This window comes from Tursiops truncatus, chromosome 2 (assembly GCF_011762595.2).
Source record: "Tursiops truncatus isolate mTurTru1 chromosome 2, mTurTru1.mat.Y, whole genome shotgun sequence".
Classification (NCBI taxonomy): domain Eukaryota; kingdom Metazoa; phylum Chordata; class Mammalia; order Artiodactyla; family Delphinidae; genus Tursiops; species Tursiops truncatus.
In genome coordinates, this window is record NC_047035.1 from 122,992,457 (window position 1) to 123,017,075 (window position 24,619).

The following is a 24,619-nucleotide window of genomic DNA, read 5'->3' on the forward strand; positions in this document are numbered from 1 at the left end:
AAAATGGAATATTACTCAGCCATAAAAAGAAATGAAATGGAGTTATTTGTAGTGAGGTGGATGGACCTAGAGACTGTGATACAGAGTGAAGTAAGTCAGATAGAGAGAAATAAATACTGTATATTAACACATATATATGGAATCTTAAAAAAAAATGGTTCTGAAGAACCTAGGGGCAGGACAGGAATAAAGATGCAGATGTAGAGAATGGACTTGTGGACACATGGAGGGGAAAGGGTAAGCTGCAACGAAGTGAGAGAGTGGCATTGACATATATACACTACCAAATTTAAAAGAGATAGCTAGTGGGAAGCAGCCGCATAGCAGAATATCAGCTCAGTGCTTTGTGACCACCTAGAGGGGTGGGATAAGGAGGGGGGGGGGATCTGGAGATATATGTATACGTATAGTTGATTCACTTTGCTTTAAAGCAGAAACTAACACACCATTGTAAAGCAGTTATACTCTAATCAAGATATTTTAAAAAAAAAGAATACTATGTTAATCTTTATTTTATTTATTTATTTATTTTTGCGGTATGTGGTCCTCTCACCATTGCAGCCTCTCCCGTTGCAGAGCACAGGCTCTGGACGTGCAGGCCCAGCGGCCATGGCTCACGGGCCCAGCTGCTCTGCGGCATGTGGGATCCTCCCGGACCGGGGCACGAACCCGTGTCCCCTGCATCAGCAGGCAGACTCTCAACCACTGCTCCACCAGGGGAGCCCCAAACTTTATTATTTTATAATTAAAAGTTTTATTGAGGTATAGTTGATTTACAATATTATATAACTTCCAGGTGTACAACATAGTGATTCACAATTTTTAAAGGTTATACTCTCTTTATAGTTATTATAAAATATTGGCTATATTCCATGTGCTGTACAACATATCCTTGTAGCTTATTTATTTTATACACAGTACTTTGTACCTCTTACTCCCTTATGCCTATATTGCTCCTCCCCCCTTCTCTCTACCCCCTGGTAATCACTAGTGTTTTCTCTATTTCTCTGAATCTGTTTCTTTTTTGATTCCATTATAAGTGATATCATACGGTGCTTGTCTTTCTCTGTCTGACTTATTTCACTTAGCATAATACCCTCCAAGTTCAGCCATGTTCTTGCAAATGACAAATTTTCATTTTTTTTTTATGGTGGAGTAGTATATATATATATACACACACACACACATATAAACAAGCACATTACACATATACATACCACATCTTCTTTATCCATTCATCTGTTGATGGATACGTAGGTTGCTTCTAAATCTTGTGATTATAAATAATGGTGCTATGAACATTGGGGTGTGTCTATCTTTTCAAATTAGTGTTTTTGTTTTCTTTGGATATACCCAGGAATAAAATTGCTAGATCATATAGTAGTTCTGTTTTTAGTGTCTTTCTGACAGGTGTGAGGTGGTATATTATTGTGTTTTTTTTTGTTTTGTTTTGTTTTGTTTTGTTTTCAGTACGCGGGCCTCTCACTATTGTGGCCTCTCGTATTGCGGAGCACAGGCTCCGGACACACAGGCTCAGCGGCCATGGCTCACGGGCCTAGCCGCTCTGTGGCATGTGGGATCTTCCCGGACCAGGGCATGAACCCGTGTCCCCTGCATCGGCAGGCGGACTCTCAACCACTGCGCCACCAGGGAAGCCCTATTATTGTGGTTTTGATTTGCAGTTCGTTCCCTGATGTTTAGCGATGTTGAGTATCCTTTCATGTGCCTCCTGGCCATCTGCACATCCTCTTTGGAAAAATGTCTCTTCAGGTTTTATGACCATTTTTTAATTGGGTTGTTTGTTGTTTTGATGTTGGGTTGTATGAGCTGCTCATATATGTTGGATATTAACACTTTGTCAGTCATAACATTTACAAATACTTTCTCCCATTCAGCATGTTGTCTTTTTTGTTTTGTGGATGGTTACATTTGCTGTGTAAAATCTTTTAAGTTTAATTAGGTCTCATTTTTGCTTTTATTTCCTTGCCTTAGAAAACAGATCCAAAACAAATTGCTACAATTTAGCAATTGTGGGAGCTTGTGACTGCCCACCAGTGTGTGAGGCTTGATCCTGAGGAAACTGCCTTGGACCTCCAAGGGGTAGAGCTGGTATCAGTCTGCTGGTGGACTGGATTGGTTCTTGGGGCGCCCTAGAGTTGGTGCCTGCCCACTTGTGGGTGAGGCCGAGTCCCAGAATGACTGGCCATGGGACCTGGGCATCCCAGAGCAGGTGTCAGTCCACTGGTGGGGGCTGGGCCCAGGTCCCAGTGCCAATAAAGCTACAGGGAGGATTCTAAAATGGCACTTGCCAGCACCTGTGTCCTTGTAGTAGAATGAGCTCCCAATAATGGCTGCCACCAGCATCCATGTGCCTGTGGTAGTCCTGGATGCCTCCTGCCTCTCCAGGGTCTTCTCCAAGATCAACAAGTTTGGTCTGACCCAGGCTCCTTTCAAATTACTTCTTCTGCCCTGGGTCTCAGAGCATGTGAGATTTTTTTTTGTGCATCCTTTAACAGCCCTCTGGCTCCCCTGAAATCAAGCCTTACTAGCCTTCAAAATCATATATTCCTGGGGGTTGTCTTCATGTTGTAGGCCCCCCAGGCTGGGGAGCCCAATGTGGGGCTTGATCCCCTCACTCCTTGGGAAGAGCCTCTGTAATTGTGATTATCCTCCTATGTGTGCATCACCTACTCAGGGGTGTGGGTCTTTTCTGCTACTTTACAGGTTGTTCTCTTTGATAGTTTCTCTGTAAATAGTTGTAATTTTGGTGTGCCCATGGGAGGAGGTCTTCCTACTCCGCCATCTTGGCCAATGCTCTGTATCATCCATGATTTCTGATGAGAAGTCAACTGTTACTCTTTTTGTGGTTCTCATGTACATGATGAATTGTGTACATGAATTCTGTGCATGTGTCTTGGTATATAAAGTCAAGTAGATGAGTCTTGCTGCTTAAAAGATTTTCTCTTCATCTGTGACTTTGTCTGGGTAAGGATCTCTTTGTGTTTAAAAATAAAATTGCCTACTTGGAGTTCACTCAGATTCTTGGATGTGTTAATTAGAGTTTTTTTTTTTTTTAATCAAATTTGGGGAGTTTTCAGCCATTATTTCTCTATTTTTTCTTCCCCTTTCTCTCTCATCTCCTTCTGTTATTCCCATTATGTTTATCTTGATGTGTTTATACTGTTCCACATTTCTCTGAGGCTCTGTTTATTTTTTCTTTGTGTTCTTCAGTCTACACAATCTCTATTAATCTATTATCAAGTTTGCTGATTCTTTCCTCTGCCAACTCAAATCTTCTGTTGAACCACTCTAATGACTTTTTCATTTCAGTTATGTAATTTTTTACTCCAACATCTACATTCGTTTTTTAAAAAATTCTATTGATATTCTCTATTTGATGAGTTGCCATATCATGTCTTTCTTTAATTCTTTAAACATGGTTTCCTTTAGTTCTGTCAACATATTTGTAATAACTACTTTTAAGTATTTGGATGCTCTCAAATATTTGCCTCTCAAAGGCAATTTCTACCACTGTTATTTTTCTCTCTATATGGACCATTCTTTCTCCATACTTTTCTGTTTCTTTGCATGTCTCACATTTCTTATTGTTAGACACTAGACATTTTAGAGAATATATTGTAGCAACTATGAATACTGATCCCCCCTTCCTGTAGCTTATTTGCTTGGTATCTCTGGATTGGACTAATTCTATGTATCTGTTTTTTCTGCAATGCACAGCCTCTGGTATCCCTACTTAGACTTTTTCCTTTGTTTTTATCTTTTAGCTGGCTTCCTAGGAATCACCCCCCTGGTCTGAAGGGAGGCCAGGGTGTGATGTCTGTAAGCCCTGGGATGCTGGGATATGATGTTTACCAGCCCCGAGGTACAAGACCTAGTTGACTCATTCTGTCTCCTTGGATGGCATCATGAGAATGAGAGTTGGATGTTACAGAAAATCCTGTTTGGACCCCAAATAAGGCCCAGTACTTTCTTATAAAAAGTGCCTCTAACCATACCACAAGCTTCTAGGGAGAGAGTGAGGGCCAGATTAGGGCTGGGGACGGGTGGCAGATGGTAGGCAGAGAGCTCTGAATCAAGGATTCTGTGGTTCCCTCAGAATGGCCACACTTGGGTAAATTTACCACAAAACAAAGGCCTGTGGTGGATTCAGGACTCAAGCCTCAAAAGAGAAGCTCGGGCTAAGGGGACAGCTCTGGGGAACCAAAACATCAGGAAAATTCCAGAGCCATTGGAACCCATGGTAAATCTCCATAAGACCGTTTGTTGAAAGGGGGGAATAAACATGTGGCCAAAAGGAGAATGAGCCAAGTAAGCTGTCCTGAAGCTCAAGCTGCACAAGAGGGGCTTCTCCTCTTCTCTCCTCCCAGCTGAGGGTCCCCTGGGCTCAGGAAACACCGTCTGTCCTCACCCGCTTTCCCGGTTGAAGCCATCACTCTGCGGCGTCCATCTCCTGACTCCTGAGGCAGACACACCGGTGACAGAGCAAGGCAGAGAGTTTCAATGATGCTGCAGGAGATCTGCTGGGCAGGCCACGTGAGGCACGGGCTGCAGGCCTTTCAACCGTCAGCAAGCCAGATTTACAAGGACTGGAAACTTGTTCAGTCGGTGATCTGCATCTTTCTCTGTGTTGCTTTGTGGAGCTGAAGAGACAGGTCCCAGAAAAGACATTTTGGGAAATGTGGTCAGGCCCAGTCATGCCTGTGTTGATATGGCAAGTCATCAAAAATAAACCCAATTCAAATACAGTTTTATCTGTATGTTTTGTGTGATTTTAACTGTTTTATTTCCTTCTGACCTTTTCCTTCCTTTGTGGATTGCACATCACAATCCCTTGAGAAGTCCATCAGTAAGTAGATTTGTATTACCATCTTGCATGCTGATATTCTCCGGAGTCTGTAAAATCCTTTCACTTGCACTTATTCAGCAAGTAGTTCTTCCACCGAACAGCACTCCGCACTCGTTACTAATGACTCGGTCTCTTCTAATGCTGTGTGGGGAACTGGAGAGCCAAAGCAGAATAAGGGCCACACTTAATGCTGAGTGAGGATAGGGCCACGAAAGAAAAATGCCCCCCATATCCAAGACTACAGAGGTTAGTGAAATATGTGTTTGTTGGTTTTGAATCTAAAACAAAAGAAAAACTGCCTGGAAGCTTCTCTCTCAGCATCTTTGTGAATGACAAGGAACACAGCAAACGATACTCCAGAAGAAAAATTGCTGATGGACATCAGTTCAGAGTGTGCTGATGGAACCGAGCAGAACCCTGTGCCTCCCCCCTCCTCAAGTACAAAGGCCCCTCTATGTCCCCTCTCTCTTGTTTGCAGAAAAGCTGAAGTCTCCCAGGTCTCCCAGAGTCACAAGAGAGCAGGGTCGAGCAGTTAATGATTAGGACAATAGTCACAGACTCAGTGTCTGATAAAATAATGGGATTAACACTATTGCTCATAATAATCTATATTTTTGTGGGTATTAGAATAATTGTAGCTTGCTCTGCCCATATATGTAAGCAGGCAACTAAAGTTGTCAGTAAAGAGATGCTACAGACCCATGTCAACATCTTCCACTCTAAGAATACGGCCCCCTATGTCAGCATGAAGAAGTTACAGAAGACAGACCTCCACCCTTAATCCCATAGAAATGGAATGATGTCTGACAAGTGGGGATTTGTAAGCAGCTCTTTTGCCCCTTTTCTGTTTGCCCATCTCTGTTTTCCTCAGACCTTAATTATAAAAATGAGATCACTAGGAAACATTTCACCTAACTCCTGATTTTGCTCTACTGAATATACACAATGCCTTGCCTAACCTGTTGACTCCTTTCCTGGATTTAAAGGAATAAGAATGAAGAATTAAGTAGTTAAAGAATGACTAAATCTCTACCCCCATGTTCCCCTTAGCAAATTTACAGGCGGACCACACAGGCAATACAGCATCCAAAGGAAGATCAGGAGAAGGCAGCAGGTCTGCACACAATGGAAAAATGATGAAGAATCTGACCTCCTACCTTAATGATTAACTGAGATTGTTTCCCCTTTTTCCCTTTAAAAATTGTCATGGCTTAGCAAAATCTTCAGAGTTGGTCCCTGGATAAGAGTCCAGCTTCTCCCAGATTGCTGGCTTTTCTGACGAGAGCCCCTTTCCTTTCTCCTGACACTTGCCTCTCGATTATTGGCTTTTGAGCAGCGAGCAGCTGAACCTGAGTGTGGTAACACTGACACCCCTGCTTCTTGCTGGTGGTGCAGTTTATGTCTGACTGACAGGAGGGAAGGAGAAATAGACTCCATGAAACCCTTGGATGTATTTGTTACTGGATCAATTTTCCCCTCCTCTCCCTTTAATTAAAAATTCAGTTCTGATAAATTGGATTGTTGGGTGTTTTTGCTGCTTTTGAAAGGGAAGCATGTCCTTTTCCAGCATCACAGTCCCGCAGCTTGTGCACAGGTGAGTGCTCTCCGGTACTCACTCTGTGGCAGCTTTGCAGAACTGATTAAAACAGGGATGGGAGCAGAGCAGATAGATAAATGACTGCAGTGGCTTGGCTGTCTCCAGAGCATATTAGACCTATTCCAGTTGCCAAGGAGTAATGTGCTTGCAATAGGTTTTGTGTTCTATTCTCCTAGGCTCACTTCTGTTATCTTCCTCTCATTGGAGAAACAGCCAATTCAGAGGGATGTGGACTGATTATCCAGCAAGATACAACAGTGAGAAGAATGGACCTGGAGAAACTTGTTTGTGGAATTCATTTTCCTATGTTCTAAAATATAGAAACATCAAAAGGGAGGATAAGCAAACATTTAAAGAGAATTTCCCCTAACATGTCCCCTCTGTGTCTTCATGAGCTTGATCTCAGAGAGACCAGAGTCCCAGTCTCATCAACAAAACAGGTGTCTGGGAAGCCCCAAGTCTGTTGGGCTTTGTCAACCTTTATTTAACACAGGCTGTCTTCTCCAGCCCTACACTGTGTAGAGACCAAAGTCTGCAGCCAAGACCGTGAAGAGCGTTCAGTGATTAATATGTCATCAGGCACTTGGTGAGATTGTATTTCAGGACTTTTATGTGAATAAGTTATCTGAAAATAGAATGAATCATCACAAGGGTTTTCCACGGCTAAGGTGAGAATGTGCAATGATTTTTTTTTTCATTTTCCTTTCTTTTATATGCAAAAAGCCCCTGAAGGCTGTTTTTGTTAACTGCTCCAACATTCATAGTTACTAGATTCCAGTACATCCGTCTGTACCTAAATCTTTTTTTTTTTTTTTGGCACCTCTGGTACTTTTTAACTCAGGAACTAGAAAGCAGGGTGTCAAGAATAGTAATTGTATACACAAGGTGAATCATTTTCTTTTACTGAGTACTGAAAAGGAGTTCCCGTTGACATTTTATCAGCATCCGTCCGAGGGCCATAAACAAAGTGTTCTCCAATTTGGTCTGAAGTGAGGAAAATGCAATCATTAGGGTTTGGCTTCACCCATGTAAAAATTAGAGGCAGTGTTTTAATATTTGATATTTATCTTGAGATCAAATTTTTGAGTTTATTGACTGGCCCGACACTTTGTTAACTAAATCTATGAACACCTTTTAGCAACTGCAGGCCTAGTTTTCTAGCTTAATTCTTTACAGAACTGCAAGGCAGCTGCTTCCCTTTCTTCCTTTGTAAATAGTCTTCTTTGTTATTGCTATTAACAAAGATTTAAAAGCTTTAAAGTTACATTAATATTGTGAATAAATATTTCTACATTTCCTTAAACCTTTGGCAATCTATATAACCCTTATATAAGGAAATGAAAATATAAATAGTGTAATTATTGCCGGAAACAAAAGCAACTATGACTTGAAAACTATTGAGGACAGTGAGTTCAGCTTTATACCTGCCTTTCTCCAGGCTAAGTAAGGCTGAATATTACCTGTTTACTATTTGTTATCCATCCTTTCCAAGCAACAGTCTTTTCTAAAAGGATGCCCACTGTTTGCAGCATAGGTTCTGAAAAGGCCTTCAAAATCAGGAAATCCTCTCCTATGTCATGTGAGATTGTGAGGGAAGAAGCACTTTCACTCTCATTTACCTTGTAAATGTAGATCATGAGACAGCCCTCTGGAGGAAAACTGGTGATAGCTATCAAAATTTTAAATGCATTCATCTGTTGATGGACACTTAGGTTGCTTCCATGTCCTGGCTATTGTAAATAGAGCTGCAATGAACATTTTGGTACATGACTCTTTTTGAATTATGGTTTTCTCAGGGTATATTCCCAGTAGTGGGATCGCTGGGTCATATGGTATTTCTATTTGTAGGTTTTTAAGGAACCTCCATACTGTTCTCCATAGTGGCTGAACCAATTCACATTCCCACCAGCAGTGCAAGAGTGCTCCCTTTTCTCCACAACCTCTCCAGCACTTATTGTTTCTAGATTTTTTGATGATGGCCATTCTGACCAGTGTGAGATGATATCTCATTGTAGTTTTGATTTGCATTTCTCTAATGATTAATGACGTTGAGCATTCTTTCATGTGTGAATGGATAAAGAAGACGTGGCACAGGGCTTCCCTGGTGGCGCAGTGGTTGAGAGTCCGCCTGCCAATGCAGGGGACACGGGTTCGTGCCCTGGTCTGAGAAGATCCCACATGCTGCGGAGTGGCTAGGCCCGTGAGCCATGGCTGCTGAGCCTGCGCGTCCAGAGCCTGTGCTCCACAACAGGAGAGGCTACACAGTGAGAGGCCTGTGTACCACAAAAAAAAAAAAAAAAAAAGAAGTTGTGGCACATATATACAATGGAATATTACTCAGCCATAAAAAGAAACGAAATTGAGTTATTTGTAGTGAGGTGGATGGACCTAGAGTCTGTCATACAGAGTGAAGTCATAGAGAGAAAATCAAATACCATATGCTAACACATATATATGGAATCTAAGGAAAAAAAAATAAAAGGTCATGAAGAACCTGGGGCAAGATGGGAATAAAGACACAGACCTACTAGAGAATGGACTTGAGGATATGGGGAGGGGGAAGGGTAAGCTGTGACAAAGTGAGAGAGTGGCATGGACATATATACACTACCAAATGTAAAATAGATAGATAGTGGGAAGCAGTCACATAGCACAGGGAGATCAGCTCGGTGGTGGTTTGTGACCACCTAGAGGGGTGGGATAGGGAGGGAGGGAGATGCAAGAGGGAAGAGATATGGGAACATGTGTATATGTATAACTGATTCACTTTGTTATAAGCAGAAACTAACACACCATTGTAAAGCAATTATACTTCAATAAAGATACTTTAAAAAATTTTTTAAATGCATAACCTTTGTCTCATTAACTATGCTGCTCAAAATTTATGCACATATGTGCCAGTGCAGGGTAAGGTGTCTCTGAGGAAAATCAAGCCCATCACTGAGGGACTGGTGAAATAAATTATGGTATATCCAAAAGTATACTATTATGCAGTCACTGCATGAACAGAATGAGGTAGACCTATATATACTAATGTGGAATGTCCACGTGTAAAGTGAAAAAATCAAGTCTCAGCTGGTCTAGTTTGCTGCCATTTTTAAAAGATACATTAATGTAAATAAATATGCTTTGAACATCTGAAGGATACACTTTTACATATAAAAAGCCCCTGAAGGTTGTTTTCATTAACTGTTCTAACATTCATACTTACTATCTTCCAGTACATCGTCTGTACCTAAATCACTTTTAAATATGTCCTTATAAATAAGGCTGCTTGCCCTTTGCCAGATGAAACCTATACTCTGCTTCTTAGAATTCTGAAAACATTTGTGTGGTGAAATAAAAATGTGACTGTAAGCTCCATAAGGATGGAGAAAAAAGAAAAATTAATTTCAGAATTTGATCTACATATGTTTTTCAAAAGCAAAAAATTGAACATTGATTCTGTTCTTGTAACTGTCGGTAACTGACATATCATATTGAACAAAGAAGAAGAAAGCAGCAGGGGCTTTTTACTTTCTTTTTAGATCTTAATGGAATTTTCAAACATGTTACAAGCAGATTACACAGAACACTGAACAACCAAGAACCCATCACATGGCTCCAAAAACCATTTCCATTCTGCTGTTCCTGTGTCAAATGTTCATTTGCTTTTTTCCATTTCCTCTATCTCCTACCATTTTTTCTGGGAAGAGTTGGTGTATTTTAAAGCAAACCCCATTTAATTTCACTTGCAAATATTTTGGTAGGTACCTTTATGAGATGATGGCTTTGTTTATTTAACATAAGCACAACACCATTATCACAACGCCCCAAAATAACATTAATTCCTTATCATCTTCATCTAATATCCAGTCAACGTACAAGGTTCCTGGATTGTCCCCCAAAGAATAAAAATGTCTTTTAATGATTGGATTGCTTGAATCAGGATGCAGGCAAGGCCCACGCTGCATATGGTCTGTAGGTCTCCTGAGCCTTTGTTCCTCAAGAACACCCCCACCCCCACCCCTTTTCTGTGCCATGCCTTTGTTAAAGAAATTGCATCCATTGTCCTGAGATTTATTTTACACTTTGGATTTGAATTACTGCTTCCTGCTGGCATATTCTGAAGCTGATTGTAGACCCATAGAGAGCCTTCCTTTGGCTGAAGTGCAGCTTTTTGGTCAAGAATACTTTATAAGTGGTGGGGTGCTTTCTATTGCACAGGGTCAGAAGCACACACTACCAGGTTGTCCCTCGTTTACTGACATTAAGAATAAGAAACAGGGTCAAGTGGCATTAACTCACTCCACCCATTATAAAGTTCCCTGTAACCCTTCGCCTAATGCTTTTATCAGCCACTGATACTGCCGGTTCCATTGTTTCACTGGAGTTTGCAAAATACAGTTTTGGAAATTATCTCTCCTCCTACTTTTTTTTTATTTTTGCGGTACGCGGGCCTCTCACTGTTGTGGCCTCTCCCGTCGCAAAGCACAGGCTCCGGACGCGCAGGCTCAGTGGCCATGGCTCACGGGCCCAGCCGCTCTGCGGCATGTGGGATATTCCCAGACCGGGGCGCGAACCCGTGTCCTCTGCATCGGCAGGCGGACTCTCAACCACTGCGCCACCAGGGAAGCCCAAATTGATAATTTTTTAAAAAACCACTATGAGCTGATTTTTCCTTTGTCTCTTCCCTTTCTCCTAGAGATGGAAATCATGAGCTTCTGCTGAGAAGCAAGCCTCCAAGGTCTTTTTTTTTTCAGCTTATTAGAAGATATTGACCCTAACTCAAAGAATAAGCTTGTCTTTTAAAAAGTTCTTGTCTGAATCAAGTCATTTCTCCTGTTCCTTAGAACAGGAGATTTGTTTGAACAAATATGCAAAGGAGAAACTGATTAAACAGTTGGGTACTGAATTTCTCCTTGTCATTGCTCTTCACTGTGATAAGTGAATTCATATTGCAACAGGGATTATTGCATAACAAAGAGCATGTTTCCATGAGCTTCAGCACAGCACACTAGAAAAATCTCAGGGAAAGAAATGAGAAGACTAGATTTCTGGTTAGCACTACCAGGTGTGAGAACTTGGGTAAGACATTTGAATTCATTTGCCTCAGTTTCTTCTGAGGCAAGAAGTTCTGCTTACCATTTTTTCATCAGTTGGAATAATATTTCAACAAGATGGCTTTTGTTTTTCCTATATTACTTAATAGATAAGATCTTTAGGGACTGTGTATTAACTATCAAGAAATAGGTGCAAACACTAACTTTTTAAACATAAGTTGGAGCAGTTATTCTAGAACTAGAACGATTTCAATTATCCAATATTCAATATTTATGAAATACAGTGTGGGCCATACTCTACATTAATTTTTTCTTCTAACTAATCATCTGTGCTGGGACTTCCCTGGTGGCACAGTGGTTAAGAATCTGCCTGTCAATGCAGGAACACAGGTTCGATCCCTGGTCCAGGAAGATCCCACATGCCTCAGAGCAACTAAGCCCGTGAACCACAACTACTGAGCTTGCACTCTAGAGCCCGTGAGCCACAGCTACTGAGCCCGCACACCACAACTGCTGAAGCCCATGCACCTAGAGCCTCTGCTCTGCAACAAGAGGAGTCCCTGCAATAAGAAGCCTGCACACTGCAACGGAGAGTAGCCCCTACTCGCCGCAACTGGAGAAAGCCCACATGCAGCGATGAAGACCCAATGCAGCCATAAATAAATAAATAAATAAATTTGTAATTTAAAAAAATCATCTATGCTTTGTTTCTCCTCTTCTTGAACCTTTCTGTAGCTATGCAATGTTCCTTTATTCAGTTCTAACAATCATCAGCCAAAGATCTTAAAATAGAACCCAGCTTCAGCACTTTTATCGTTTCCCCTGAAGTGTCATGCAAAGAATTCACTGAACAATTGTTTCAGCGCTTGGCACCATGTCACCAGTGGTTATGAATATGCAACTAAATCTTTGCAAAACTGCAGTAAAAAACACACTCAGAATCTCACAGTACATTCAGTACCTTTATTTTGTGTAAAAGGAATAATAAAATGTGAAAAAAATAAGGCAATTTTATTGCAATGTAATATATAACAGGTTACAGTCTGCATAGAAGTATCTCAAAATGTACAGAATTACATTTCAGTGCAATACACATATCAAAGACATATTTTTTTACATGACACATCTTTTTTTTTTTTTTTGAAAATGTTGGGTGTAGGAGTTTATTAATTAATTAATTTAGTTTTGCTGTGTTGGGTCTTCGTTTCCACGCGAGGGCTATCTCAAGTTGTGGCAAGCGGGGGCCACTCTTCATCGCTGTGCGCGAGCCTCTCACTATCACGACCTCTCGTTGCGGAGCACAGGCTCCAGACGCGCAGGCTCAGTAGTTGTTGGCTCACGGGCCAACTAGGCTCACGGGCCTAGTTGCTCTGCGGCATGTGGGATCCTCTCAGACCAGGGCTCGAACCCATGTCCCCTGCTTTAGCAGGCAGATTCTCAACCACTGCGCCACCAGGGAAGCCCCACATCTACTTTTTAAAAGCTATTAAAATCTGGAAGACATTCTTTTATAATTAAGAAAATTAAGTAAATTCCCTCTGTTCAACGAATAATCACAGTTGAAGGAAAGAAAATGTAGTAAAAAGGAAGATAAGAGTTTTAAATCAAGGAATAACTAACACAAAGATTGAATTGAACACTCAGGGCCCCTGCAGCATCCAGGCTGTTTAATGCTGGTGTATTTAGGGAGGCTGCATCTGCTTATGATAGCAAAGCCCAAAGCTGGGCAAATGTGCCCACCTCCACGCATCTCTGTCCTGGACCACACTTACCCCAGACATGCAAACAAAGAAGGACAGTGGTCTAAGCTTCATTTCTGTTTTTTCCAGAAACATCATGTCAATCTGTGGACCTGGTGGTGTAAAAACAGATTTCAAAGGAGCTCAGTGCAAATCCTAATCTTGTGTGATGCGCCACAAATCAAGCCAGATGATTTTCCCCAGTAGTCACTAAACAACATTTTCAGAGGAAATCGGCCATTTTCTGGTTCTCAGCTTTTCTTTCCCCCACTCCTCAGACAAAACCCATTTATCACCTTCCCTTTTGGGGAATCTAATCCAGGCATTCCCCAGCAGGGCCCACATGTAAGGAGCTGTGGTCTGTAGAATAATACTTCCCACCAAAGATGTCCTCGTCCTGATCCCCTGACCCTGTGACTATGTTGCCTGTCAAGGGATTTTGCAGGTGCAGATAAGTTAAAGTTCTCGAGATGGGGAGGTGGTCCTGGGGAGTCCAGTCTAATCACATGAGTTCTTAAAAGCAGAGAACTTTTCCCAGCTGGTCAGAGAGTTATGAAAACATAAGAAGAGTCAGAAAGATGCTGTGTTGCTGGCTTTCTAGATGGAGAAAGGGCCATGAGGGTGGCCTCGGGAAGCTGGAAAAGAAGGAAATCCATTTCCTTGTCTTGACTTTAACTGAGACCTTGATCTTAGCCCAGTGAGACCATGTTTAACTTCTGACCTACAGACCTATAAGACAATAAATCTGTGTTGTTTCAAGCTACTATGTTTGCAGTAATTTCTCATGGCAACAATGCAAAACATATACAGAAGTTTTCACAGTTCCATAGTATTCAAGAGCCCATAGGAAACTGAGGAAACAACAAGGAAAATATAAAGTGTCTTCCAAAATTCTAAAATCATTTTCTGTGCATGTGGGTAAATATACCAGTGGTAAATAGAATGGTTTAATTGTTATTTTTTTCCATGGACATTGTATTACTATATACATTTTAAAAGTTTTGTAACCCTAGGTATCTTCTTCTAGCCTATAAGACCCAGTAATATTTTTTCAATTTTTAAAAATTCAGGCAGTCACTTGGCAAACACACATGAGTTTACTCAGCTTTGAGTGCACCACCGGAAGCTAGGGAAGCTAGTAACTAGTGCTGAGGTGTGGAAAACCCCAATGGAGGCCAGACAGTCAGGGGGCAGGAACGGCAGTGACCTGGCCCAGGAGGCCCCAGTCTGCTGGATGTGGCCAACTCAGAGCATCTTCCTCCTTCCCTTCAGCTCTTGCACTGAAAACTGAAGACACAATCCCATTAAGTAGAGGAAGTGGATGGTGGAAGGGTAGGATGAAGTCATTAGGAACATAGAAGACAGAACATCTGGTGAATAACGTCACAGCATTGCTCAGGATCTTGCCTTCAGTTAAGATAGAAAGAACATATATGTGTCTTGATCTCTTTCTCACCTCAAATTGTTTCAGATTGTCTAAGGTCTAAAGCATATTGACAGCTATTTTTCAGGCTATGTCTTAAAAAACATATTTGAACTATAATGTATAAACCCACAATAAATCCACAAAATCAGCACATATTTTGAGTAAGGTATTATATCAATTTGCAACTTATATCAATAGCTAAACTTAGCAAACACTTCATAATCTAGATTTTTTTTTAACCTGGCCATGATCATAATTATAAGATTTAGGTGATGTCTTGCTTCTATTGCTCTAGGGATAAAATGAGGAATTGTGAACCAAGGCAAATAAATATCATAAACTTGTTTTACAATTTGTTATCAGTAAAAATCATAATATTTTCTATTAAGATTTTAGTTTGTAATATTTTCTTCCCCCTGGGAGGGTTAAAAAACAAAAACAAATGTTTAGTCATTTAATCTACACACAAAGTTGCTGTATCTGAAGAAAACTCAGCAAATTAAAGTCTCCAGTAGTCACAGAATTTGTTGGAAGAGTTAATAGAGACATCATCTGATCAGGCTCTGAGGTCCCTCCCCCATCAACCATCTGGAATGCCCTTAGTGATCAATAAATAAAGAGAGAAGTCTGAATAGTGGAGTAAAACACAGCCATAGATTTCCAAATGTGATAACAACAACTGTGAAAGATCTCAAAATTAAATCACAGTTGATATCTGCATTACTCCAGGGATACTACTACTGCTCCTTTCAAAAAAAAAAAAAAAAAAAAAGCCAGTTCAGGAAAATGGTCACTTATATTTCCTAAATCAGAAAAAAATCTGAGGTTGCGTGATGTCAAAATAGATCAGCTTTTATGATTCATTTTTTAATATCTTAGCGTTGTAGAAGGAAACTTGCTTCCTCCACTCACTACACTTCTGACAACAGATGTGCATGCAGTTTTCCCACACTTCAGACACTAGCTGGGTGTCCTACAGTTCAGTCCTGGCACATACTCCCTGGACTTAGTGCAGACCCCACAGGTTAAGGGCTCAGCTCCACAAGATGCCCCCACTTCAGTCTCCAGCTGCAAATCCTAGATGTCACCTGTGCTTCTGACCAACTGGTTATAAACTGTAGGTTTCCACAACGCCCTCCCCAGATTTGATAATTTGTTATATGGCTCACAAAACTCAGGGAAAACTTATGTTTACTGGTTTATTATAAAGGATATGGCTGAACAATCAGATGAAGAAATACGTGGAGTCCAGTCCTGACGTGTCCCTAGCACAGGAACTTCACTCCCATGGAGCTGGGTTGGGTCATCCTCCCAGCATCTGGATATATTCACTGACTTGGAGCTCCTGAAACTCTGTAGTTTAGGGATTTTTATGGACCCTTCATCAGGTAGACATGATCAGTTATTGAGTCAATCACCACCCCCCACCTCCCTACCCTCCCACCCCCACTCCCCTTTTCAGAGGATGGGAGGTAAGACTGGAAGTTCCAAGCTCCTAATCATAGCTTGGTCTTTCTGGTGACCAGCACCCATCCTGAAGCCCTCCAGGAGTCCAGCAAAAGTCTCTTCACTGGAACAAAAGACACTCCTATCACTCGGGAGATTCCAAGAGATTTAGGAACTCCGTGTCAGGAACTGAGGACAGAGACCAAAGATGTATTTATTATGTCACAAGTTGTACTTAGTCTCTTTCAAATGATTTTGCATTTATGAAGGCATACTGTGGTAATGAAAATAAGGATCCTACTTTTCATATTCTTGCAGAGTAAGAAATAGTCTTTTCTTTCTAAGCTGCCTGGGGCATGCCTTGGCAGGCTATCAGGATACAAAAGGAGATACAAAAGCAAAACAGAGAACTGCTTTCTAATCAGTTGCAAGCTCTTAACTTCATTTTATATTCCTCATTCTCACTCTATGACTGTGTAATGACTTTTGACACTTGCTTCCTCTGCCTTGACACTGAGTTTCCATGGAATAGATTTATACACCGAAAAGCCAAAAGAATTGACAACCTGATAGGTACCCTGGCCATCTCATTCTAACAGGAATTCCATTGGTCTGACTATCAGATCTCTCTTCCAGGGAGCACTTCTGTGCAAGGAGTCCCCTCTATGATTCTATCCAGCCTGTGTTGGGCCAAACCCTATCCTACAGAAGACTTGGATCTTTCCTGGTTCAATTGGATATGGTTGAGTTTTCACATCCCTGTAGCATGGGACATAACATACCAGGACATAAACTCATTCTGAACAGAAGCTTTGATTTCCTTGGGTGAAAATTGCCACTCACTTCCTAGATATTATTGTTTTCAAAACTTGACTCTGCTAATTCAGTGCCGAGCTTATAAGAGGTTTTAATAAATGATAACTGTCCCTTTTTAAAAGCCAAACAATCACTTAATATGATAAAGCAAATATTTTTTATTGTCCTGAGAAATAGATGTGTCAGGAAAATAAAAGCTCTGTTTTTGTAAAATCAGAACAATTTAATTTTCATTTTTGAAAATATACCCAATATTGTATTTACTTAGTTACATCTTGAACATTGCCAAAAGTAACCAGTGTATCCATACAGCATGTTTCATTTCAGCAGTTAGAAAGGAAACTTTTCCACCTCCTTAAAAACACACCCATGGATGAAAAATGTTGCCTGCCATATGAGTACACAAAAGATGTTGTGGCCATCAGCCACTCCAGCCCAATGGTGCACCCTGAGGGGACTCAGGATGGGAAAGCACAGGATACTATCCCCAGAGAGCTGAGGTGCATATCAGAGGGATGATTTCAATGAGCCCAGATGCTTGCATCTTCCTATACATAGCAAAGCACTAAACTCCTTAACTTGAGATGTCTGGTTTTCTTTAATTAACTGTAATGTTTGATGTTCTGACTACCTGGTTTTGATTGCAAAACTTCTATATGTACTGGCTCCTCCCTTACCTCTTTGGAGCTGTCACTCAGAGCTATCTGAGAGGCTGTCTCCTGGGCTTGAAGTCCTCAGAAAGTTTGCCAAATAAAACATAATTCTCAACTTCTAGGTTGTGTATTTTTTTCAATCAATAGCACACACATTTTTCTTTACTTCTAGGTGTGGTTTTACTGAATATATATCAATTCAAAGAACCTTGTTTGAGCAACTACTGGGTGAAGTGACCTTGTGTGTGGTTTAAAATGTAGAGGCTGATGTCTGTCATTAAATTACATGGACTTTGGAACAGGTGAAGCTCATTTACATAAGTGAGTCTAATACAGGCTAAGCCATGATGTGTTGAGGTAATAAACAACCTTCAAATCTAGTTGATTAAAGCAGCAAAGGTTTGTACCTTGCAAATGCTCCCCATCCATCCCTAGTTGGTGGGAACTCAGGTGTTCATAAGCCCTCCAGTTGACAGAGCAACTATCATCTCAAGTGTAGCTCAGTGCTGTACACAGGCAGAGTCCTAGTGTCCCACACCAGAAATGAAGCCTTCTATTGGCTTCCCCAATCTCCAACAGGCCAAGGAAAAGCAGTCATAATCCTGGGCCCAGAGAGAAGAAAGCTGGAAATGTTTGAGGACCTGCCTCAATGACCCATCTCACATGAGGCAGAGTGGAGTGAACAGCACGTGGATTGACAGGTGACGCGAGTACCACAGAGGAGGTGCATCTCAGGTGAGTCCTTGGAGGAAGAGACTGTGAGGGCACTGACAGTACTCCAGGTAAGAGAATAGCCAGAAAGGAAGAGACAAATTATAGGATTAGAGATGTATGTTTGGGAGTAATTAACATTTGAGGGGTATTTGAACCATCATACAAATGAGATTTGTTGAGATATCTTAAGATGAAAGGATCAAGAAAGCAGAAATGGAAGGGTGTGGGGAGAAGAAAAATCTAAGATCAGTCCTAGGTACCCGGACTCCTATGGGTAATAGAGCCATAGATTGTCAGGCTGTCTACCTCCACCCCACTAGACAAAAGTGAGCATCACGGACCTCCTCAGGCTGTCCACAGCATCTCCTCTAGTGTGAGAAACAGTTTTCAGTGTGGCCATTCTGCACATTTGGTTGACTCCACAATCTTCCACACTTAGTTGTCTCTCAGAGCAGGTTGCCTACAATGTGGTTTACATAAAAATAGCCTAACAAGAAATAAGCAATATTATGAGATGAAAATCAGACTTGTGGCCTGTGAGGCCAAGCTTCATAATGAAGGCAAATATTATAAAGGGAAATTCTCTGAATTTAAAAACAGGAAATGTCGAAGAGCACAGATGAATCCATCAGCACTGAGGCCATGGATTAAAATATCTCTCCCTAACTTCTTGGTACTTAGAGAAATGCTCGGGGCACAGTGGGACCATGATAAAAAACACGATTCAGTGTAATGCAGTTTTCTATGGACCCTGGTGGGTATGCTTGCCAAAATTGATTGATATAATGTGGGAGGTTAACTGCTTTATTGATATTATCCCCATTTTAAAAAGAGCAAAAGGAAAAAATTACCTCTCTGTAGTCCCTAAAAGGATCATTTTAACAATGCCATGTAATTTTATAAGGTTTATTCTTAATATTTGGTTAGCGAAAAATTTTGTATTTCAATTACCCAGAGGAAGTAACATTCACAACAAATGCAGCACACTTTGTTCTTTGTTTACCAGGAGAAACAACAGGCATAGGCCATGAAAAGGCAGGTCTTGAAAAGGAGTTTCATTACTCAAAGTCACAAGATGGTAGGAGTGCATCCACTCTACAGAGACATGTCTAGGGATTACCTGCTGTGTTCCAGGCACTGTTTGATCGCGAAGTTAAACTTGTGTTAAAGATGAAGAAGAAATATTGTTGCTGCCCTTATAAAGCTTAAGTTGAATGTAAATAGTAATTACAAAGTTTGAGAAATACTAGGAATGAAACTAGTGGATGATACACTAAGTACAAAGAAGTGAGAGCCTTTTAGATGGGGAGGCCAGGGAGAGCTTTAAGCCAGTACCTGAAGGATGACTCAGCAGCCAGTCCAGGGGCAGGGGTGGGAGAGGGTGGGAGAGAGGAGAAAACCCTCTGAGCTAAGGGAGTGGCATAAGCAAAGGCCTTGTCTGGGAAACACAGAAAGCATACCAGGATGCTGAGGTCCCCCAGAACAAGTGGCTGCATGCTGCACAGAGAGAGGAGGCAGGTGGGAGGGAGCAACGGGCCAGGCTGGAATGAGGCCATACCCCTGAGGATGGTGCTGCCAGTTGTTCTGGTGATGGGGCCTTTGCCCAGGTGCCTTGAGGCTTGTTCTGGCAGCACCAGAAAGGCTAGAGGCTGGGTCAGCTGCTGCAGACACAGTGAAGGGCCTTCGTCTAGGCACCACTGACAGGAACATAAAGCAGGGGAGCCGTAGACCCCCAGCCCGCATTCCCTCTGTCCAGCACCCTGGTGGTCAGCCTCCAGGAGCAGCTGGCAGGCAGATGTGTGACCTAGGGCCCTAGGTCAGCACTGAGAGCAGTGCGGAGGGCAGGTGTGGGTCTGACAGACAATGGCTCACTGACGCTCATGGTGGGCCAAAGGATAAACTGGAGGTGGGCTGCTGTGGAGTGCGGGAGAGACATGAGGTTGGTAGAGAGGTGAGGCAGATGGCACAGGCCTCACAGCCTCTGTCAGGAATTTGTGTTGAATTTTAGGTACAAGAGGAAATTGTTGAGGGCCTTTGCAATGAGAAAAATCAGTAGTAATCACAGTTATTGTAGCAGCAGCAGAAGTGCTATTTATTGTGAGCTTGCTATGTGCCAGCCCCCCACTCTACGGGCTCTGCGTTCAGTTCTCATAACATCCCTATGAGTCAGGAACTCTTAGCCCCATTCTACAGAGAGAACTGAGCATGGAGAAGCTGAGTAATTTGCTAGGAAGCAATTTGCTAGGAAGTAATTTGCTTAAAAGCTTGGCAGCAATTCAACGTCCTGATTAACTTGGGAAGGGGGGAGACTAACCATGCAGGGAATTTAGGATCATGCCAGCAAGACATTCAGAGGGTAGTCCCTGCATTGGGGGAGTGCCTTTAATACCCAGGGGCAGCTGTGACCACTTCTTAAACGTGAAGAACATAAACCCAAGTTGCAGATGCAACTCAGAGAAACAGGCCACTAAAGCAGTAGGTTTTCTGGTATTACACTTGTCCATCTTTCCACCTAAAGAAACAAGCACAGTGTCAGGTGCTCCCTGCATCCCAGAAACCTGCCCTGGTGCCACAGAAGCCTAGAGAGGCCCCCGATGAGCTCTGCCCCACTTGGATCAAAAAAACATGATCCAAGACGTGGGATTCAAAGGAAGATTAGAACTAACATCAGAACCAATCTCATGGGTCTAGGGATTGACCATAAAGTTACCAAACTCAGGTCCAGCTGCTCACTGCTCGAAAATCAATACTCAAGAGCCAAGTGTTGGTAAAAATGGAAAATGTTGCATTTAATCAGAAAGCCAGCAATCTGGGGAGAAGGCAGACTCAGTGTCTCCAAAACCAACTCCGAAGTTTCTGCTCAGCCATGAAAGTTTTTGAATGAAAGGGGAAGTAATCGCAGTTAATCACTGAGATAGGGGGTCAGAGTCATCACCATCCCCCAATGTGTGCAGGCTTGTTGACTTCTTGTGATCTTTCTTTAGATGCTATCTTGTTCACACAGAAGCTAGGGAAAGCTAGGGAAGAGATCTGGTCATCTGTTAATTACTTATTCTTCATTTCTACTTCTTTGATTTATGGAAAGAACCAACAGGTTAGGCAAGATATTGTGTGATCAAAAGATTTGAAAGGTGTGCTTGGGCTGGAGATGAGTAGAGGATGGGGGTGCCTGGTTTAAGGTTCGTTACAGTATAGCTCTGCTAATGTGACAAGACAAAGGGGCCTCTGGCAGAGGAGGAAGCTGTTTACAATAAGGCTCTGAGATGCTAAGCTTCACTGGAGTTAACTGGTCTTAAGCAAGGCATGTGCCTCAAAGTGTGAGTGTGTGTGCACATGCGCAAGTGCACGTATGCCTCTGTGTGTGTGTGTGTGTGTGTGTGTGTCTGTGTGTGTTACATCTACAAAGACTGGCCCTAACCATTCAGGGTGAGCCAAGGAGACTAAGGCTGGAAAGTGAATTTATGAAACTTTACAGAATAGATTATTACTGCATTATCTACTATTTCTGGATTGAACTGCAGAGGAAATGAAACAAAAATAATATTTGCAACCTTGTAAGAAGAATATTTTCTCAGGAGAATTTCAGTTTAATTCTGTAATAAGACCCAGTGCAGTTGCGAAGTTTTGATTAAATTTAATAAGCAAAGCTGGACGTATGGGTCCTGTGCAGTTTGCTTCCTTGTAATTAAAAACATAATTCTTGAACAGTCACAGTAACATGTTTTTTCTGTTAAGTCAACATATACCACAGGACTAGGGGAAAAAAAAGAGTATTCAATCAAATATTTGCATTTATTGAATCACTTACGAATAGTGCATTTAGGGGGACCTTGAAAATGGCGGAAGAGTAAGACGCCCAGATCACCTTCCTCCCCACAGATACACCAGAAATACATCTACACGTGGAACAACTCCTACAGAACACCTACTGAAGGCTGGCAGAAGACCTCAGACCTCCCAAAAGGCAAGAAACTCTCCACGTACCTGGGTAGGGAAAATGAAAAAAAGAAAAAACAGAGACAAAAGAATAGGGACGGCACCTGCACCAGTGGGAGGGAGCTGTGAAGGAGGAAAAGTTTCCACACACTAGGAAGCCCCTTCGCAGGCGGAGACTGCGGGAGGCGGAGGGGGGAGCTTCGGGACCGCGGAGGAGTGCACAGCAACGGGTGCAGAGGGCAAAGCGGGCAGATTCCCGCACAGAGGATCGGTACCGACCGGCACTCACCAGCCCGAGAGGCTTGTCTGCTCACCCGCCGGGGCGGGCAGGGCTGGGAGATGAGGCTTGGGTTTCGGTTTCAGACGGAGCACAGGGAGAGGACTGGGGTTGGCGGCTTGAGCATAGCCTGAAGGGGTTAGTGCACCACGGCTAGCCGGGAGGGAGTCCGGGGAAAAGTCTGCACCTGCCGAAGAGGCAAGAGACTTTTTCTTCCCTCTTTGTTTCCTGGTGCGCGAGGAGAGGGGTTTAAGAGCGCTGCTTAAAGGAACTCCAGAGACGGGCGCGAGCCGCGGCTAAAAGCACGGACCCCAGGGACGGGCGGGAGACGCTAAGGCTGCTGCTGCCGCCACCAAGGGGCTTGCGTGCGAGCACAGGTCACTATCCATACCCCTCTTCCGCGGAGGCTGTGCAGCCCGCCACTGCCAGGTTCCCGGGATTCAGGGACAACTTCCCCGGGAGAACGCACGGCGGGACTCAGGCTGGTGCAACGTCACGCCGGCCTCTGCCGTCGCAGGCCCGCCCTGCACGCAGTGCCCCTCTCTCCCCCCCAGCCTGAGTGTGCCAGAGCCCCTGAATCAGCGGCTCCTTTAACCCCGTCCTGTCTGAGCAAAGAACAGACGCCCTCCAGCGACCTACACGCAGAGGCAGGGCCAAATCCAAAGCTGAGCCCCTGTGAGCTGTGAGAACAAAGAAGAGAAAGGGAAATCTCTCCCAGCAGCCTCAGAAACAGCGGATTAAAGCTCCACAATCAACTTGATGTACCCTGCATCTGTGGAATACATGAACAGACAACGAGTCATCCCAAATTGAGGACGTGGGCTTCGAGAGCAAGATCTATGATTTTTTCCCCTTTTCCTCTTTTTGTGAATGTGTATGTGTATGCTTCTGTGTGAGATCTTGTCTGTATAGTTTTGCTTCCACCATTTGTCCTAGGGTTCTATCCGTCCCTGGTTTTTTAAAAAATTTTTTTTCTTAATAATTAATTTTAATAACTTTATTATGCTTTACCTTTCTTTCTTTCTTTCTTTCTTTCTTTCTTTCTTTCTTTCTTTCTTTCTTTCTTTCTTTCTTTCTTTCTTTCTTTCCTTCCTTCCTTCCATTAGACAACGAATCATCCCAAATTGAGGAGGTGGTCTCTGAGAGCAAGATTTATGATTTTTTCCCCTTTACCTCTTTTTGTGAGGGTGTATGTATATGCTTTTGTGTAAGATTTTGTCTGTATAGCTTTCCTTCCAACATTTGCCCTAAGGTTCTATCCGTCCCTTTGTTTTATTTTTCTCTAAATAAGTATTTTTTAATTCAATAACTTTATTATACTTTATTTTATTTTACTGTATCTTCTTTCTTTCTGTCTTTTTTCCTTCTTTCCCTCCTTCCTTCCTTCCTCCCTCCCTCCCTCCCTCCTTTCTTTCCTTCTTGCCTTCTTTCCTTCTTTGCTTCTTTCTTTCTTTTTCTTTCTTTCTTTCTTCCTTCCTTCTTTCCTTCCTTCCTTCCTTCCTTCCTTCCTTCCTTCCCTCCTTCCCTCCTTTCCTTCTTTCTTTCTTCATACTTCTACTAATTCTCTCTACTTTTTCTCCCTTTTATTCTGAGCCGTGTGGATGAAAGGCTCTTGGTGCTCCAGCCAGGAGTCAGGGCTCTGCCTCTGAGGTAGGAGAGCCAACTTCAGGACACTGGTCAACAAGAGACCTCCCAGCTCCACATAATATCAAACAGCGAAAATCTCCCAGAGACCTCCATCTTAACACCAGGACCCAGCTTCACTCAACGACCAGCAAGCCACAGTGCTGGACAACCTATGCCAAACAACTAGCAAAACAGGAACACAACCCCACCCATTAGCAGAAAGGCAGCCTAAAATCATAATAAGGCCACAGACACTTCAAAACACACCACCAGATGTGAACCTGCCCACTAGAGAGACAAGATCCAGCCTCATCCACCGCAACACAGGAACTAGTCCCCTCCACCAGGAAGCCTACACAACCCACTGAACCAACCTTAGCCCCTGGAGACAGACATCAAAAACAGCGGGAACTACGAGCCTGCAGCCTGCAAAAAGGAGACCCCAAACACAGTAAGATAAGCAAAATGAAAAGACAGAAA